The 16730-nt window shown below is 35.9% G+C and overlaps 1 long non-coding RNA gene and 1 other non-coding gene across 2 annotated transcripts in view; one reads left to right on the top strand and one right to left on the bottom strand.

The window, feature by feature from the left end:
* Positions 1-1227: 1227 nt before the first annotated feature.
* LOC136393272 (uncharacterized) overlaps positions 1228-16730 on the bottom strand; it is an 81440-nt gene continuing 65937 nt past the window's right edge. Inside the window, exon 3 of the long non-coding RNA XR_010749071.1 lies at positions 1228-2673. This is a non-coding gene — a long non-coding RNA (uncharacterized lncRNA). The remainder of the gene's footprint in view (positions 2674-16730) is intronic.
* On the top strand, positions 4345-4410 carry LOC136396208 (small nucleolar RNA U54). Its single transcript, XR_010749604.1, has one exon. It is a non-coding gene; the product is annotated as a small nucleolar RNA U54 (small nucleolar RNA).

Below are 16730 nucleotides of genomic sequence, written 5' to 3' on the forward strand. Positions count from 1 at the left end.
TAAAATGTGTTAGATTAAGGAACTTAATTAAAACAAATGATTCTTTTAAAAATTGGCAATAGTGATAAAGCAAGGTATCATGTCTATATTCTTACTTTGGGAGCAAATGCAGTTGGGTGAATGTAAATATAAGAATTGGATCACAGACTCCCACATTTCATTTTGTAGATTTATGTAACTTCTTAAAAACACTTCTCCAATCCCTGATATGGAATAAAAGATATTCAAGGAATCTTGAAACTTGTGGAAAACTCATAAAAGTAATATAATTCTCAGAATCTAAGTTAAGATATTCTCCAATGGTTTCAAAATAGAATATGACCTTAATTTTAGTGATATATTATTGAATAATTGGAGTATTTTTATACATGATACCATAGCTTTAAATGAAAATCACCCAGCTTGACCTGTGGTGGTGCAATGGATAAAGCATTGACCTGGAATGCTGAGGTTGCTGGTTTAAAACCCTGGGCTTGTCTGGTCAAGGCGCATATGGGAGTTGATGCTTCCTGCTCCACCCCCAAGTTCTCTTTTTTTCTCTCCCTCCCCCCTCTTTAAAATGAATAAAGTAGTTTTTTATGAGACAGACAGAGAGAAGGACAAATAGGAACAGACAGGAAGGGAGACAGATGAAATAACATCAATTCTTCATTGAGGTTTTTAGTTGTTCATTGATTGCTTTCTCATATGTGCCTTGACCAGGGGACTACAGCAGAGCAAGTGATACCTTGCTCAAGTCAGTGACCTTTGGGCTCAAGCCAACAACCACGGGGTCATGTCTATGATTCCATGCTCAAGCTAGTGACCCCATACTCAAGCTGGTGAGCCCAAACTCAAGCCAGATGAGCCCATGCTCAAGCTGGCAACCTCAGAGTTTCAAACCTGGGTCCTCTGTGTCTCAGTCTAACACTCTATCCACTGTGCCATTGCCTGGTCAGGCAAGTCTTTTTTTTTTTAAAGCATCCATACCTATGGAAAATGAAGTATAATTATTTATCCCTAATAAATATATAGTGGAAAGATATATTCTCTTCATATTTGGAAAATGACATGAGATTAGAGTTCTGTTACAATGAGCTAACTATAAGTTAAAACTCCCTAATTCTCCAGTATTTTTTTTTAAAAAAGAATCAAAACATATACATTTCTAAAAGTCCATAAACAATCACATATTTTTATTTTCATTCTGTTTTTAAATGACAATTAACATTTCATACCATGTCTTCATATTTTTTCTCAACTCTGCATACCAGGATAGTGACAGGGATGCACTATCTCATTGAAGTAGGTGGGAATGGTTCACGAACTCCACCACATGACAGTTTTAATACTTTCAACTGCCTCTGTAATCTAGTGCATAACAATCTTCCCTTATAAGGGTCACCACCATACAGTATTACTATAATATTACTCATTTTTTCCTGAAAATAACCTAGGGATATTTTGGATTAGAGAAGGTCTACATAGACCTTCCCCTGAAACTTCTCCATTATTTTAATTCAGTTTCAGACCTATGAGTTGAAAAATTCATAGGTATGGTGCTCAAACTTGCTCAATTGGTAGAATCACTGTATATTAAGGTTTTGGTTTTGAAATATCATGAAATGATGACATACTATATTCTAACATGAAATATTTGATTCCCAATGATGTGTCCATAATATATACAATTGACCCTTCAACAAAATGGGTCTGAACTGTATGGGTCCACTTGTATCAGGATTTTTTTAAATAAAAATACAGGTGACCATGTATATTCTTGGTTTTGGGTTTTGCATTCATGGATTCAACAAACTGAGTTTCAAAAACAGTGTTTTCAACCTGCAATCATGAATCTAAGGGTGTGGAGGGCTGAGTATATGCATTGTTCTATGCCATGTTATATAAGGAACTTGAACATCTACAGGTTTTGGTACCCATGGGATCCTGGAGTGAATCACCCATGGAAACTGAGAGATGACTGTAGTTAAATTTTTAGGGAGTCAAAAGTTGTACATGGATTTTTGACTGTGCAAGTGTCAGTGTCCATAATCTCCAGGATCAGTTTTACTTTTAAAATCACAAACATCTTTGCACTCAGCCAAATAAAAGCAGGTTTTCTATGTGCTTTCTAATGAAATATATATGGTACCATTTATGAATGAGCTTTGTTAAATCAATCTTAGAAAAGACCCTGAATGAAATACTTCAGTCTAGCACTCTGTTTACAGGCAATGTTGGTAGAGGAAAATATGACTAACGATTCTAATAGGGAAGCAATCAGTAAAATCCAAAAAAAAGAAGATACAAAAAGACAAATCAATCAGTTTCATTAATAAGTAAACTAGGCCTTGCCCGGTTGGCTCAGTGGTAAAGTGTCAGTCCAGCGTGTGTAAGTCCTGGGTTTGAATCCTGGCCAGGGCACACAGGAGAAGTGCCCATTTGCTTCTCAACCCTTCCCCTCTCCTTTCTCTCTATCTCTCTCTTCCCCTCCTGCAGCCAAAGTTCCATTGGAATAAAGTTGTCCAGGCAGCTGAGGATGGCTTGATGGCCTCTGCTTCAGGTGCTAGAATGGCTCTGGTTGCCATGGAGTGATGCCCCAGATGAGTAGAGCATCACCCCCTAATGGGCATGCAGGTGGATCCCAGTTGAGCACATGTGGGAGTCTGTCTCTCTGCCTCCCCATTTCTTTTCCTAAAAAAATAAAATAAAAAATAAAAAAATAAAATGTAAAGAACTAAAAAAAGAGAAAACTTATAGCTTGAAAAGGACTTCAGAAATATGTTAACTATATGTTGTATATGATTTATGCTTAAATCTTCAAATTAACTGTAAAAAATAGCAATTAAAATATATATACTTATGGGATTTTTTTATATTAAAAAACTATTATAGATATTTTTAAGGATAATAATGCTACTGTGTTTTAAAAAATAGTGTTCTCTTTTTAGAGAAAAACACTGAATTTTTTTATAGATGCATGCATTTTACATGTTGCATGGGTGTGCTTTAAAATAATCGAGGTATTTAAGAATGTGTGAATGATGGGTATGAATAAAACCAGAAAAATATAAATAATAAAAGTTGAATAGTTGGGGATATATTGGAGAGAAAGAAAATTTCTATTTTGAAGAGATACCTGCACCTCCATGATCACTGCAGTATTATCTACAATGCCAAGATCTGCAAACAACTTAAGTTTGCTATTGGATTAGTGGATAAAGAAAATGTGGTATACAGCTTGACCAGGCAGTGGTGCAATGGATAGAATGTCAGACTTGGACTTCCAAGAGGACCCAGAATCAAAACCCTGAGGTCACTGGCTTGAGTGTGGGTTCATCCACTTGAGCGTGGGGCTCCCCATGGTCATTGGCTTGAACAAAGAGTCACCCACTCTAATGTAGCCCCCAGGTCAAGGTGCATATAAGAAAGCAATCAATGATCAATTAAGGTGCCACAACTACGAGTTGATGCTTCTCATTTTTCTCCCTTTCTGTCTGTCTGTCCACCCCTGTCTGTCCCTCCAACTCTTTCTTTCTCTCTCTAAAAAAAAATATTATTCAGCCATAAGAGGAAGGAAATCCTGTCATTTGTGACATGCATACACCTTGAGTACATTATAAAAATTTAAATGAGTAAGACAGAGAAAGACAAATATACTGTATGATTGCACTTATATGAGGAATCTAACAACACCAATTTCATAAAAACCAATTGTAGGTTGGTGGCTGGCAGGGATGTGGGGAAAATGATGGTGGTCAAAGGGTGCAAAGTGACAGTTACAAGGTGAATAAGTTCAGGGTGTATAATGTACAACATGGTGATTATAGATGATAATACTGTATTGTTTACCGAAAAGTGGCTAAGAAAGTAGATCTTAAATGTTCTTACCCTCAAAAATAAAATAACTATGTCACTAAACTATTTGAGGTGATGAACGTATATGCATTAATTAATCTTATTGTGGGAATCATTTCTCACTGTATTACACAATGTTATATGTCAGTACATCTCAATATAGCTGGGAGAAAGGTGTAAATTATCTACTTCTCCCACACAAAATGTTTGGATAGTTGAACATCTATGTGTGATAAGCGCATGGAGGTTTGTTATACTATTCTCTAATTTGTATATATTTGAAATTTTATGAAATAGAAGTTTTAAAAGAAAAATGATTACCTAAAATAGATTTTTCTTAATATTACTATAATCAGAAAACCAAAAGAAAATGTAGCAAAAGTATATCTGGAAGAATTCACTGAGACAGAAAATTCAGTTCCTGCAGTCACATTTGGGGGTTGAGGAGGAGTTCTGATCAGGATTTGGGCCACACTTGACATGTGTCTTCTTAGAAAAGAGGCTATGTGGCAATGAGGAGATAATCACTTGTTGAATTAAAATGATAGTTTTATACGCTATTCTGAGCCAGCAGCAGTTAAAATTTCTTAAGCTGCCTTCAGTTGTTCAGAGTGAACTGAAAGGCCGTTTTCTTTCTCTAGTATGTGCTGACTTGATCAGAGGTGCAAAGGAAGAGAATCTCAAAGTGGAAGGACCCATTCGCATGCCTACCAAGACTCTGAGAATCACTACAAGAAAAACTCCCTGCGGGGAGGGTTCCAAGACTTGGGATCGGTTTCAGATGAGGATCCACAAACGTCTCATTGACCTGCACAGCCCTTCTGAGATTGTTAAACAGATTACTTCCATCAGTATTGAGCCGGGAGTTGAGGTTGAAGTCACCATTGCAGATGCTTAAATCAGCCTTTTTAATAAATTGATTATCAGTTGTTAAAAAAAAAAAAGAAAGAAAGAAAAGAGGCTATAAAGGAGCAGAGCAGGATATAACACCTACAAAACCAATGTATTGGGATTGTGTACTAAATGAAGTACAGAGAAAAAGATTAAAATTAGCTGTAAGGTTAAAAGGAATACTCTTTTTTATTTCACAGACCAAATACTAACTCGTGCCTCTTATAGAGTTATAGAGAACTTCATAGATTGAAGAGAATAAGCAGAGGAGACTAGAGGGTAAAGAATGTAATTTTATAGTATTCCAAAGAACAGCTATTAGCTTTTTTCTCTTAATTCATAGTGTTGAGACCTAAGCTGTGTATTAATCACTTATAGGGTCCATATATATTTTTTCACTAATTTCTTTCAGACTGATGTCCATTTTGGTGTCTGGTTACTCAATTTATTGTCAATATTTTGTCATTTCATTAGTTTTGTCCAACTGGGATAGAACTGTACTGTTTTGGCCAAAAAAATATAAGACATCCATATTGCTAATTCAATTCAAATGTTTGCCTCAAAACTGTAGTGAAGCTTTACCTTTTTGTTGGGCCATTCCTGAACTTGATGGCTTGTATTTGCTTGGATTATAGTCAAATTGAACCCATTATTCCATCAATAATATGCTCCTAAGATGCATTCTGTTTAACATGGAAGGAAAACAACACAGTTTGACCCTTGTGAAGTATTATGAAGAGCTTCAGTCAAGTGGAGGCTTCTTTTATGCTGGCTAGAGTATGTTGTTGCAATCTTAACCTTGAGCTGGGCAGAGTCATGAATAGCTATATAAAATTTCTTTGTATATATACAAATATACAAAAATATATACAAATATATACAAATTGCTTCAATGTTAAGAGGTTCTATGAACACAAAGGCATTAAAATAGGATTGAATCTGTAGCTGAACATTTCATTTTATTGCTTATAATAACAAACTAAGAAGGTAAAGTAATAGCTACTATTTACTGAGTTTGTATTTTGACCAAACACTGAGCTAAGGGCTTTACATCCAGGATTATATTTATATACCTTTTCATTATATGTTTGACATTCCAAGAGAGCATCCAGCCAGTTGCTCCCAAAAAGACCACCACTCTCTCCTCCAGACTTAGCAATGGCAGTGAGCAAAGTTATTGCAGCTTTTAAATACATATCCTGCTGTGGGCTGGAGCCAGCTCCTGCTGATTCAGGAGACTATTAATGTCCATCTTTTTAAATTCTAAGTTAAGTGACATCATATTGGTAGTTCCATATGGCCATGGAGAAAGAATATACTACAGAAATTAGTAATTGTTCTTTTCTCCCCCTAGAGAGTCAGTTGTTAGACATTCACCAATACATCACTGTATGTGTCTCTCTTTTGTTTTCTTTATATTATTTTTTTTATAAATTTTTATTAATTTTAATGGGGTGACATCAATAAATCAGGGTACTTATGTTCCTAGAAAACATGTCCAGGTTACCTTGTCGTTCAATTATGTTGCATACCCATCACCCGAAGTCAGATTGTCCTCCATCACCTTCTATCTAGTTTTATTTTGTTTTCTTACAAGAAAACTTGGCACTGTGAGGATCAAACATGGCCCTGTTTTTGCTATGACCAAGACAGTTTAGAGTTGAGAATTGATTGTGAACAAAGAAGATGAGGGAATAATGGGACCAGCCTCAGGGGTGTTCCATCCACCAGACAACCCCCAATTTGTACCATTTCTTGAACAGATCAGGTAAGTGAGCCATAGTTTTTGAGCCATAACTTGGCAGGAAGAGAAATTGGGGAAACACTCTTTGACAGGGGTCAGCAAACTATGTATAGCCTGGGTGCTAAATGGAGCTGATTTCCTTTTTATAAGTAATATTTTATTGAAACACAGCCACACTCCATTGTTTATATGTTGTCTATGACTACTTTCACACCTCAACGAAAGTGTTGAGTCACTGTGACAAAGACAGTGTTGCCCACAGAGTCAAAAATATATACTATCTAGCCCTTTACAGAAAATGTCTTCTGTGGACAACTGAGGTTGTGATGTTTTTGGTACATGAGTTGTGCTTTATTTTAGATTTTATTCATGCAACAATGAGGTAGAAATAAGCTTAATTTCCTGTTTTACTTAAATCTAATGAAGACAGCCACAGGAATACACACTATATTCCTAAATTTAGTGTATCTATTCATCCAATTTTATCATGTTGGGTAAGATTTCATTCATTATATCAGGGACACTCATAATTAGTCTCACATAGATTGGGATCATAGACCTTCTTTCTGGATCTTTCTATTTAATCATTCACTTATTCATTCATTCAACAAATATTTATAAAGGCTATTAGGGTCCAGCCCTAAGTTCTAGGAATTAGAGGTATACTCATGCATAATCAAAGCTCCTGCCCATACAAGCTTATATTTTAATTGGAAAGGCATATACTTATCTAATATATCAAAAAGTAATAAGCACTATGATGAAAACTTAAAGCAAACAAGTTGTTGGATAATAAACGAGGCACTTTTAAAAATGTTCAGGGAAAGCATCTCTAAGGAGGTGACATTTCGGCAGAGAAACCAGAATACAGTAAAGGAGTGAGCCATGCATTCCTGGGGAGTCAACAGCAAAGGCTAAGGCTCTCCAATGGGTATGTGCTTGGCTGGCTAAGGAAAGGCAATGTGGAGAGTGTAGAAGAGAGAAGTGATGATGTCAACATTATAGGCAGGGGCATGGTCACACAGAGATTTTTTAAGCACAGTAGGGATTTTGTGTACTATTCTAATTATGTGCAAACCCACTGGGAAGCTGTGAGTGAGAAGGGTGCTTACTTCAAGTGACTTGCATTTTAAACTAGTGTTCAGTCTCCTGGGCATGGTCAGTACTATAGTGGGTAATAAGAGTGGAGGAGACAAGTAAAGATGCTCTTTCAACAATTCAGGCTAGAGATGACATGCATGTGTCGGGTTTAGGGATTACTGGGATCAAAAGAAGACAGTTAAAAAGAAATTTGGATTGAAAATGCTTGTAGACCTCCTAAAGCCTGTGCTAATTTAGTTTTTACTACATAGAATAGAGAGTAAGGAAAATTCATACATTCATTCAACAAACACTTATTGGTCATTAATAAGAGAACAGCAGATGTTATGTACTTGAGACTAGAGGTTAAAAGAAGCTTAGTTTACTGAAAAATAGCTTGCATCAATTAGGTTCCTCACATATCAGTTCTCTCTCTTAATTCATACAAACTCCCCTCATACTAACCCTCTCTATTAAGTTCTCTGCGTTCATCAGACACAGTCAGGACAACTGAGGTTTCTGCCATTCAAAATGCTTTCTCATCCAGAGTTTTCTAATGCAAAGAAGAGATTAAAACAGATGTCTATGAGGTGTACATGAACACATACAGATTAATCAGGATTTCAGTATACAACTGTTGAATCTTCTAAGTCTTTTTATAAATTTGCCCCATCTCTATTGAGATAGTGACATAATTTTCCAGCCAATTAAGCTATGGAATTCTTTGATTCGTATTTTAATGATGGCAGTCTCAACTTTCTCTTATTTTTTCCTTATTCTTTCATGGTAACATTTTAGGTGAAATACACTAAAAATGTCAGATTCCCTTGAAGATCTTTTGTACTGTTTACATAGAAATATATATACTCTCGTATTAACCCTGCAACATTCTGTATTGCCTTGGGTACTGTGAATTTAATATCCATTCCAAAAGTTATGCTTATTCCTTTGTCCTAAACAAAGGGCAGATCTTTGTTGGTATTTCAAGCCAGCAAGATTCATGCCATTAGTGAACATTTGAGCATTTTAGTAGAGTGGTGATGTTGGTTCCTATAATATGGACCTGCCTTTGACTCCAAAGGAGCCTTTACATGTTGGCTAAAAATCTAGGGTTTATAAACAGGAAAGGGAGGAGCAGAATCAATTGACAGACAGTTCTCAGAGCTGAGAATAAGTGTACCAAGCTGATATTCCTACAGTGGAGATTCTGAAAACTACTGTGGAATCCAAATTGCAACACAAGATACTTTGATGTAACTTAAAAATTACTAAAGAAACAGGGAAATAACACTATTTATTTCACATATTCTAGATCAAGGGTTGGGAACCTTTTTGACTGAGAGAGTCATGAACGCCACATATTTTAAAATGTAATTTTGTGAGAGCCATACAACGACCCGTGTACATTACGCATTATCCAATAAAAATTTGCTGTTGTCGCGGAGGACAGCTGTGATTGGCTCCAGCTACCTGCAACCATGAACATGAGAGGTAGGAAATGAATGGATTGTAATACATGAGAATGTTTTATTTTTTAACGTTATTATTTTTTTTATTAAAGATTTGTCTGTGAGCCAGATGCAGCCATCAAAAGAGCCACATCTGGTTTGCAAGTCATAGGTTCCCATCCCCTGTTCTAGATAAAGTATATAAAAATACATATAATATTGTTGATAGATTTTTAATTTTGATAATACTTTAAGTGTGCAACCTTGCCCATATTTACCTTAGTGTTATGATAATGGTGAAAAAATGAAATGGGACTTGGGAATCCTCTCCAAGATGTGAGTAAACTGCATTGGACTTCTACCTCACTAGCAAGGCTCAGGAAAGTGCCTGGGAGCTTGGGAAGGGTTAAAGTTTTGCCTATGACACTGAAATTGAGGCCAGCTGTAGGTCATATTCATGTCCCAGTCACAGGAAAATGAACCTGTGAGACAGAACCTAATTATCTGCTAAACCAAAAGCCAGTCTCAGTTCAATAACTTACGACAGAGCTAGCAGCCAGATATAGTGTTACCATGGCAACGTTGGAAAAAGCTCCATTGCACTTGAGAATAAGGAGGAAGGGAAGGAGACTGTAACCCTAAATGTGCTGTAGCCGTCTGATCTTGGACAAGTGAGTCTGTCTAGAAAACCAGGTTATTCTATATATGCTTACCATTATCTATTCACTTTAATATCTGCTACAATCTCCAAAAAGAAAAATGCAATTAGAATGTATTCTTGGCTGAAAAATAATCCACTAGTAAATGGCTAACTGGGAATTAATTTTAAAGAGAAAACATAAGCTTCCTCTTTATCCTCTTTCATGCTATCCTCAAATACAGATAAAATGGAACACCAAGAATGGGTATTCTTGACACCTTATCATTGTAATGAATGGACACGAAATTAATTGTCCATTTTTCTCTCATTCACAAATGCTGAGGTATTTATGAGAGAAACCTGTTGGCAATTAAGCAATAATATTTGTTTTTCTAAGGGGTAAGATTAAAACTGGATAGAAATAATTTTTCTTTGTGAACTCTCCCTAAACTTTCAAATAATTTCCTGGAATAGTGAGTTAAGAAGAATCAAACATTAGAGGGAGATAAGCTCTGGTAGGTTGATCATTTTTCTTTTTGACAGTTAATCTTTATAGTTCTCCAAACAGCACTGAGTTTCTGAATTTCGAAGATGACATGCCTTAAGCACATATTAACTTCAGTAGCTACTTACCATGAATACAATAAAAACAGCATCTCATTAAAAATATTTGCAGAAGAAACAAGAGCTTACCATACAGTAACATGCACTCTCTCTCTCTTCCTACTTCAATACTTACCAATAGAGACAAATTATGCTCAAGTTTGTCAGTTACAATTACTGGATTTCAAGGTATTTGACAATTTTGATATGCTATTAATGATGTAATAATAAGACACACCTAACACATAATGTTATCACTTGGGTTTACTCTCCAGTTGTAATACCAAATTTTAATCATATAAATATGTATAAATATATAGATATAGCAGTGCCTTTTATGTGTAACTTATAAACACATTAGGTTTGGAATAAGGAGAGGAAGGAATATGAATATGAATAATATCCTTTTCATATGCATGAATAAATTTGTAGTAATGCAAATGAGAAAACACAAAATAGAAAGTAGGTTTCCTCTAGCAGAAATATCACTAAGATGGTAGCCTGACATTTGCCAATATAGTAGAGCCACTATGATGCTTTTCAATTTTCTTTAAGATGTCACATCTTTTGAAAACATTTTGCACTACCCTATTATGCTTTCAGTATATAATTATGTAAATATAGAAACCCACAACTTCAAATTCAAATTTAAACAACTGTAATGCATAAAAGAGAGCTTTAGAATTTTAAGAAGATAAACATGGGTGGGGGAGGCACAAGGTACTTTAAAAAACATCAAAGGGCAAAATGAATTTTCTGATTAATTTCCAGGTAGAAGTAACCTAGCCTCTGCTCTTGACCCTAACTTAATTCAAGTAAATGGACCCAGAAAGTGTATCACTTTCTAAGACAGATGTTTCTGAGATCTGATTATTAATAGGGTTTTATTGGTTGGTTGCAAAGATGCCAACAACGCAGTCCAATACACTGGATTCAGTTACCCTGATCTAAATAAGTTTTTCTTTTAATCTTTCCATTTGCATGAATTAATTAGTTAAAAAAGGAAATGAACCACTTTTATCAGGAAAGCATCTGAAGGAGGTATTGATTCAAATGCTTTTACATTTTAGCTATCACACTTGATTAACTTGCAAATATGAGCTTAATATGATGTAAAGCACCAGATTTCACTGGATTCTCTGTTCCACTTGAATTCCCAGAAAAGAAATTAGAAGTACTAAACGAAGAAGTAATATTAATACGTACTGTTTTTCTCAGGCTCTTCCTTTAGTCGGTGATTTTGAAGAGAAATGCCATGACTTCACAGAGCACAGTTTCTCTAAACTCTTCTATTACACATTTTCTCTAGCATCATGACTCTTTACTACATTTTTGTGAGTAGGTTTGTCTGTATGGATGTACATGTTTTTGTTTATTTCCTTTTTTTTGGGGGGGGGGTTTTAAAGTGAGAAGTGGGGAGGTGGAGAGACAGGCTCCCGGATGCGCCTGACCAAGATCTACCTGGCAAGCCCACCAGGGGCCAATACTCTGCCCATCTGAGGCTTTTTGCTCTGTTGCAACCAGAGCCATTTTAGTGCCTGAGGTGGAGGCAATGGAGCCATCCTCAGCACCTGGGGCCAACTCACTCTAATTGAGCCATGACTGCAGTAGGGGGAGAGGGAGAGAGAGAGAGAGAGAGAGAGAGAGAGAGAGAGAGAGAGAGAGGAAGAGAGTGAGAGAGAAACAAGAGGGGGAGGGCTGGAGAAGCAGATGGTCATTTCTCTTGTGTGTCCTGACCAGGAATCAAACCCAGGACATCCACATACCGGGCTGATGCTCTAACATCAGCCAGGGCTTTGTTTATTTCTAATTGTAATCCTAATATCCATTCATAAGAATTGTGTTAAACATATATTCCGTTCAATATAAAGACATTGATATGTTCAATTAACACTAAACAAATACAATAAAATAATTTGCACTGAAAAGTAAATTTACAAATGAAAGCTAAATTTACAGTTTAAAATAATCTGCTTGCCACACGGAAGATACTCAATGTATTTGTTGGCTGAGTAAATAAATGGGCGTGTCTGCCAATGACTGAGACAAAAAGAGATAAAGCAAAGCCTTGTCTATTAAACTTCTACCATTGGTACTAGCTGCTGTTGAGGAGCCTCTGAAATCCCACAACATCCTCCACTTACTTGCAGCTATCTCTTTGATGCCTTTGAAAACAAGGAAACTTTTCCAAATCTCTTTTGTGCTTCTCTGAAGGACTTTCTTGGGGAAGGCCATGGGTTGAAGGTTGGAGAAGGGTTCAGTCTGTGGTTCTTCCCCACTGTTATTCCTACAGGCATCTACAAAGCAGTCTCCCTGTAGGGTTCCAGATGGGCAGCACTCTTAAATTCTTTGTATCTTATGTCTTCACACCCATCAAAGGTAATCTGTTACCTACTTTCTTCTCCTAGAATTTGCAACTCTAAGAGGAGTGAAATAGGATATATTCTTTGTATATATCCGATTTGTTTCTCCTCCCTCTAGCACTCTAGGCTCCTCATTGCCCACAACCCAGAAAGTTTCATGCTGTCCTGTGTGATGGGAAAATACATCTAGCTCATGTCCCAAACCCTCCTCTACTTTATACTTAACATTTATAAATTCTATGATCCAGATTTCTAGAATCAGGTTAATATTTCTGGCCATGCCCTTTAGAAATTAAAAATAAACAATTTATCTTTTATTTATTTTATTATTATTATTTTGTTAAAAGCCATTTATCTTTTAATAGCTTATTTCTTCCAAATCACAACAGTTTGTTTTGGGCTTAGTATATTCATTATAAGTTTAAAAGTCTACTAAGCCTTAAATCTCCTATTGACTCTGTTCTTGATTGTGTCTAACATCCCACTAAAGCAATAAATGCCATTGATATTATGAGTAGAGAAAAATGTAGCAACAAACATATTTGGGAAATTGTTAAAATTTTCCAAACATTCTTCTGTCCAGTTAATTATTTGGCTCTGTCAATTATATATTTTAAATATTTCATTGGTTTTTCATTTCTATTGCCATCACCTTCATTCAGATCATATTCATTTATCCCAATTAATATTCCAAAAAATTATTATATGTAATTATAGAAAATGCCATAAGAATTCTGTTTATATTAAGGAAAAAAAGGATAAAAAGAAACTCAATCTACAACTGTGAATTAGAAAGTTAAATAAATTATATTCTAGTCAAATAGCATAATGAGTATGTGTTAAAATGATAACAGGCAAAAAAGTGTTCATTAGGCATTTAACAATTAAAATACAAATTAGAAATAATTATGAAAATAGTGGAGTGTAGGTATGTATGTGAACGAGAGATAAAGGGAGAGAGAAAAGGTATATGTGTTTTAAATAAGACAAAAAGAGATATTCTGATTGATGAGTTTCATACATTTTTTTCTATTTTTCTGGAATTTCTAATTTCAAAAAACTAACACTTGTTATCTTTGTGAGATTTTATTTTGTAAATAAACTAGTTGTCTTTAGAATAATGTAAATATATCCTAAATTGGCTTATGATGGATTTATGCCAGTAAACTTAATACCATTGGACCAGTAGGTTTAATTTTAATTTTAGTCAGTAAAATAATCTTTCTAACTTAACATAAAAGAATTCCAGTCGTTGCAGGATATAAATTATTTAAGGAGGACAGGAGTTTAAAATTAGTTATGTTTTTATGAAAAGATATTATGAAGAAATGTCTGCTTCTTTCCAATCAAAATATATTATTTAGATAGAAGGTTAAGATAAATGTCTCTATATTATTTTCACTTTTATTAATTATTGAATGCTTCAAAATTATGTTCAGTGTGACAGAGAGTACTAGTTTTTCTGCTATATCTATTCTCCCTTTTCCTAGGTCCTTCACTAGGTAAATGTTCATCCAAAATAAAGTCTATATTTCCATGAACCCACTACCCAAAAGCTCTATGTATTTGACGACTAAGGTCTAAGGGTATAGTGGAAGGTGTGTATAACAATTCCAGACTTTATTTTTTAAAAGAAAAATAGTGTCCTTGATCTTGACTTCTTATTTTTATTGACTGAAAATAAACAATATGGTAGAACTCCAATGGTCATCTTGAGATAACCTGGGAAAGAAGTCATTCAAAGAGAGAAAATAGGTAGAAACAGATTAAGTTTTTTTACTTCAAAGTATTCTACCAGTTTTCAATGAGAATGATTTTCAAAGCTACGCAATCACCTCCACAATTTTCTTTAAATGTTTGACATCTATTCTGGGTGTCACATTCACACTATGAAGCCAATATGCCTGAATCAAAGGTCTATTAACTGAAATAGGAACCAAGGGGGATCTGATGCTGGTTCACAAAAGGATTATCATAACTTCATTCCTCTAGTGTCAAATGGTAAGAAAAATTAGTGCCATCTTCTCCTTTCTTACTTGCCACAATTTGTATCTCCATGCAATTTATTCAATCATTAAATTCTCTTAATTATACATTTAAGATATTTCTCACATTTACCTCCTCCTTTTTACACTATCCTTCATAGTTCTTAATTTTGGGATGGTGCCAGCCTCCATTGAGAATCTTCTAAACACTACTAGACTCCCAAGAAAAATAAATATTCACCCAAAATATTTCATGGAATCTCATGGGAACATGAAACATCAAATGGCTAGGGGTATGTGGGCCTCAGGTTCAAAATCTCTGGTTTACATCTCTTTTTTTTTTGTTTGTTTCTTAGTGTCTAATTGTCACTGATGTCTTCTTATTTAACATTTTCTATCTGACTTTTTCTCAACTGGAATGTCAGTCAATAACCTAAGAGTTTTTATAAAATACATCTCTGCATGAGTAAGAAGAGAGACATGTCTTCATAAGCCTTGTTGGGTAGTTCTGATATGTCCTTTATGCTAATGTCTTATGTCACACTGACTTCAGATTAATCTTGCATCTTCCATTCGTGCATCTGTCCAAAGTTGTTAAAGGTTTCCCAGTGTCAAATACACTGTAAAACTACACAATTACCAGAAGAGCCACTGTGAGCAGTGTAGGTTTTCCTCAAGCTAATCTCAGCTCAGCTTTCAATAGTCATTTTATAAATGGCACCTAATATTCCAAGAAAACTGAATGCCAAACACAACTCGTTTTTTCTGCTCCTGCACATTTGCACGTTACATACACTGCCTGAAAGCTAGCCCTCTATCACTTCCTATAGAATTCAGCCTCCTCTAGGGAATTTTCCATAATTCTAAACAACTCAAATAAATACTTCTCAATTCCCAAAGAATTGTATTTATATATTTTTTCTGAATCTGTCATATTCAACCTTGATAACTTTTTTTTTTTTTTTTTACAGAGACAGAGTCAGAGAGAGGGGAGAGAGGGATAGACAGGGACAGACAGACAGAAACAGAGAGAGATGAGAAGCATCAATTATCAATTTTTCATTGCAACACCTTAGTTCATTGATTGCTTTCTCATATGTGCCTTGACCACGGGCTTTCAGCAGACCGAGTAACTCCTTGCTCAAGCCAGCGACCTTGGGTCCAAGCTGGTGAGCTTTGCTCAAACCAGATGAGCCTGCGCTCAAGCTGGTGACCTCGGGGTCTTGAACCTGGGTCGTCTGCATCCCAGTCCGACACTCTATCCACTGCGCCACTGCCTGGTCAGGCCATAACTTTTTTTTTTTTAATTTATTTTTTTTTTGTATTTTTCTGAAGCTGGAAACGGGGAGAGACAGTCAGACAGACTCCCACATATGCCCGACCGGGATCCACCCGGCACGCCCACCAGGGGCGACGCTCTGCCCACCAGGGGGCGATGCTCTGCCCCTCCGGGTTGCTCTGCCGCGACCAGAGCCACTCTAGCGCCTGGGGCAGAGGCCAAGGAGCCATCCCCAGTGCCCGGGCCATGTTTGCTCCAATGGAGCCTTGGCTGCGGGAGGGGAAGAGAGAGACAGAGAGGAAGGGGGGGGTGGAGAAGCAAATGGGCGCTTCTCCTATGTGCCCTGGCCGGGGAATTGAACCCGGGTCCCCCATACGCAAGGCCGACGCTCTACCACTGAGCCAACCGGCCAGGTCTATAACTTTTTTAATATTAGTTTTTTTTTCATTTTCTCATGAGAACATCATATTCTTTAAAGAAGGAATTCTAACATTATTTTCTATTTCTGACATAAGCATTTGTTTTGCATAGATTATAAATGAATGGATGGATGAGTAGAAAGGTGGGTAAAAAGATCAAAGTATTGGAAGTCTCTTGTTTTGAATTTTCTATAACTACACTTGGTCACAAGACATTGCAAAATATCAATGTATCATTCAAAGAGTATTTCTGTCGAGAAGTGAGATTTGGGACAAAGATGAAGCTAATAATAAAAATGATAAAGTGAAATCACTACCAGACACTGTTAATCTTTCCATATATGACAAGACAGAAGGTGATGCCCAAATTCTTCACTAATAATTGTGAAGAGACAATCTAAGGCTTAACTGAGTTTACATCACTCTTATAAAGAGAGTTAG

Source organism: Saccopteryx leptura, chromosome 2 (genome assembly GCF_036850995.1).
Source record: "Saccopteryx leptura isolate mSacLep1 chromosome 2, mSacLep1_pri_phased_curated, whole genome shotgun sequence".
Classification (NCBI taxonomy): Eukaryota; Metazoa; Chordata; class Mammalia; order Chiroptera; family Emballonuridae; genus Saccopteryx; species Saccopteryx leptura.